Genomic DNA, 4,368 nt, shown 5'->3' with positions numbered 1-4,368 from the left:
GTGCCAGCGGCCGCTGAGTGAGTCACGTGCCCGTAATTGACCAATCGTGTTCAAGACAAAGGAATGAGATTGCTTCTTGAAAATCGGCGCCCGTGATTGGCCGAGAGCTGTGGAACTAATGCTGTAATGTAATATCTGTCTTATTTGTCTATTTATCTTTTATTTATTATTTTTATTTTTGGTGGTCAACCATGACGGATCGATTTTCTCTTTTGTCAGAAACCTTGAAAGACATATTTTTAGAATTTCATTCAATAATTACTTTGGAGATGTAATTCATGTTCACACGCACATTTTGTTCCATGAACAACCGTCTGATTGATTATATGCAAATTTAATCTGCACATGATAGTGTATAAAGATTAAGAGAAACAATTTTTAGTGGTGACTTAACGGTAATCCAGTAAGTCAAATATTCCACGCAATACCGTTCGTACACATTGACAAGAGCTCTTGCTATACGCCGGAATAAATATGTAGTTTCCACTAATAAGTTAAGGTAACTGTATTCACGCCGGGAAATAAAAGTTGACGTGAATTTTTTCAAACTTTCAAAGACTGTGGTTAACTCTACCTCGTATTAACTTAAACTGAAAGGTCACCGGGCTGCGAAAGAGATACCGGATCCACTCAAGTTTCCACTGAAATAGGAATTTCTTTGATCACTGTGTTATGGAATGTCTGGTAGAAAAAGGATTACAGAGGTATTTAAAAAAAAGAACTTTAAGATCCGTTATTTATATAATGATTAAAGCATAAGAAACAATAAGACAGTCCGGGCACACCACCACTGCACTATCATTATGTCAACTGATTTTCTGGTGTTTCATCCATTGCAATCTAAAATGGAATCGGCACAGACGTCGGATTAAAAGTATGCCTTAAAAATAAGTAAAAAACTTTGATACTATAGCCCCATTTTCGACAGAGAGATTTAAGCAAGACGAAGACATTTTGACGGTCCATTTTATTCCTTGGAAACACTATTAAGGATCTATCGGCCCTTCATTCTACCGTTCAGTTAACCTATGCCACTTCTATGCGATTTGTGTACAGGCCATACAGATCAATGTATTATTATCAAGTGTCTAATCCTGCATTTATAAACGAGAACAGTGTTCTTCGACTTAAATACTTTGCACCGGAAATGAACATGTCATTTCCTTTTTAAACGATCCAAAGCCGGGCTCCCGCTGTGACTATGATACGTCAATTATGAAGTTATTCTGAACATAATTGACGACCGGTTAGCTCAGTTGGTAGAGTGCCGGGGTGCTTACCATTTACGCAAACCACCCGGATGGAAATTTTCGGCATAAATACGAAATGATTTAGTTTGTCTTAACAGAAAATGGGTAACATGCAAAATGTATGAACATCAGCTGTAAATCTCAAAAGGAGTAATAAAAATGCATCACTTTGACCAGAAGCCCATAATTTCAGAAGTACTCCTAATGGAATGATGCGTACCATTTGATTTTCCAACTGGAATTTCCGAGTTTTCCATGTAAATGGTAAGCACCCCCGGACTACCGTGCGGGAGGTCGCGGGTTCAAACCCCGGCCGGACCACCACTCAGGGTCTTTAAATAACTGAGGAGAAAGTGCTGCCTTTGCTCTGACATCTGCAAATGATTAGACGTTCTAGTCTTCTCGGATAAGGACGATAAACCGTAGGCCCCGTCTCACAATCCTTGTTTGTAAATAACTCTGTGGGACGTTAAAGAACCCACTCACTGTTCGCAAAGAGTAGGGGACGTAGTTCCCGGTGTTGTGGTCTGGTCTTTGTGCGTATATTATCATGGTTGGGTGGGAAATGCTCGGAGATATTAGCTGCATTAAGCTACTCTACAATCCGAGGGTAAATAAAGATTGATGATGATGATGATGAAGGTTCAGCATCGATGAAACTTTTGGATGCAGAGGACCACACGACGCAAAATAAACTGTTCTGAATACCTTCCAGCCGTTGTCGGATCTCTTGAAGCAGAAATGCACTTGCCAGACGTCACTTTTTGTGTAACTCTGGCCCTGAAGAAGACTATCTTGTATATAAGCTACACAGGATCTCCCATATTCGTTATTTTTAATCACTTTCTTGTAAATATCTAACTTTTACTAGTTGAAATATTGACCCAAATAAATAAGCCCTTTTCTGTAGTGTCAGCCCTACAGTCAGTTTGGTTCAGCATCAATACAATTGGTTAGATCCGCAGCAAAAGGAAATTACTTTCAAAGAGATGCGACGCTGGAAATCCAAAAGCGCCCATTGCTCGTTTTGGGACGTTAAAATGGAACAGCATTTAACCAAAATCTAAGGCAGTTTTTTTTCGTTGTTTGGGGGAGGGGGGGCTGGCCAATTCATAACTCACATACTTACGAACAAAGGACAACTTTGTTTCAGAAACGACTTAACTTGACAAGCCTGTAAATCCCCAAATCTAGTTTTGGCCCTACACCTTTATTTGTCAGAACACAGGACGTTTTCGATATGGCTAATCCTCGCAGTATGCACACTACGTATCCGATACGAACCTGGTCAATGGCCTCGCTCGCCATGAGTATGTCTCCCAATATCGTTATGAGAGCATCCGAAGGATGTAATGAAAGTCATGGGTTTGATTGTCATATGAGTGATCGACTAAAATACCTTTTTTTTTAAATTTGGGTACTACATTCATGTCATATAGGTATGTGCAGCCCCAAAGGGTATGGTTTTTGAGCCGTTTTGGTCTGAAATAGGGTATAGATTTTAACCAGTTTGGTTTGAAAGTCTGAAAACAGGTATGGATTCTAGAGACCAGGGACGAATTGCAGAAAACTTAACGGCGGGCGTAAATGCTATAGTCAGACGTTAAAATACTGAATGTGACTGGGCTGAAAGCCTGGCGTTAGCAGTTACGCCCGACATTAAATGCAACTCACCCCAGGTTTAAAATGCATACGAATTTTAGAGGCCTGTGGCCCGTTTCTCGAAAGTCCTGGTAACTTTTTGGGCCCGAGATCAAATATTCAAATCAAAATCTAAAGAATAAAAGCGCGGGTTCTAGCTAACAAACCAGTCCATTTTGTTTTATTAACTGATAGTTTTATCATATTATCTGCAAACTATTGAAACCTCGATCTTGAATGTAAACAACAACAGCTTTCCGGGACCGTTAATTATCGGGACTTTCGAGAAACGGGTCCAAGGTCTGAAAAAGGTTCCTGAAAAATGACATATTTTGGTCTGAAATAGGGTCAGTCATGGTTTGGAGAACCGAGACCCCCTCCCGGGTGGAGTTAATACAATCAATAGCCCTGTTTCTGTTTATAAGTAGGTTTATTTTAAGAAGATTAATACGTGTCTAGTCACCGCTCTATCTTCTTTACAGTGTTTACAGTAGACATTTTTTAAACTATTCTGGTTTGCCACGTTGAAATCGGTTTATACCTTGGTTTTTTTAAGCCCCGTCTGAGGTCGTCTGAGCTACGTTTAAATAACCGACCAAACATCTTTTGCATATCATCGGCAGTAGAGGAGAGGTAAGGTTTGTTTTCAAATAGTCTACAAAAAGAGGATTTGTATAGTACAAAAGTTTTTGTACATCGTGCTTTGCTTTTATCTCAGTTGGTGCAACACTAAACCTCAGTCATTCTGAGGTTTTATTCCGTTTTGTGACAAGCCTGTTATTAGCTCGGCCACGCACAAGTTACAGCCTTTTAGCATACCAGTTTTAATATCCTTGTTTAAACTGTGATTAGGCCCAAAAGGCCAAGTAATACGGGCAACTTTTTCTTGCAACTTGTCGCTTAACAAATGTTGCGCTGCAAGCTGGGAACGAGGTTGCGTCAAGGTTGAAATGGGGAACCTGTATTACTACGTCCGCGCGTAACAAACGATCACGGCGCGCAACAAACATTCGAAACTTACAACGCAACATTTGTCGCGCGACAAGTTGCATCTTTAATATTGTCCTTATATTAAGTCTGGAACCGCACAGCGAAATTGGACGATATGTTCAAGTGTACATGACATAATTTTTTTATATTCTTGATCAAATCTTCGAGTTGATCTTGTATGAAAAACTTTCCTTGTCAATTTTTCTTCCCCACGTTTGGGGTGTATGTAAGTGTCAAATTTGACTTCCATGCAGGATGTGAGACTGGGGATAGAAGGGCTGCAACGTCAACACAGGAACGCTTGTTTCGCGGTTTCTCTATTCCTTAATTATTTTTCGTGTGCAGAGGAAGAAAACTGTGTGGATGAAAATATGAATGGGAATGTTAGATACTCAGAATAAAACAACTGAGGAATAGAGAAACCACGAGACAAAGTGTCACTGTATTGACGTCACAGGAAATAAAGAATTCTGTCATGTACACTTTC

The sequence above is a fragment of the Pavona decussata genome, unplaced genomic scaffold (assembly GCF_977016875.1).
Source record: "Pavona decussata unplaced genomic scaffold, jaPavDecu1.1 SCAFFOLD_602, whole genome shotgun sequence".
NCBI lineage: Eukaryota > Metazoa > Cnidaria > Anthozoa > Scleractinia > Agariciidae > Pavona > Pavona decussata.
Note: the sequence above shows the minus strand (reverse complement) of the source record.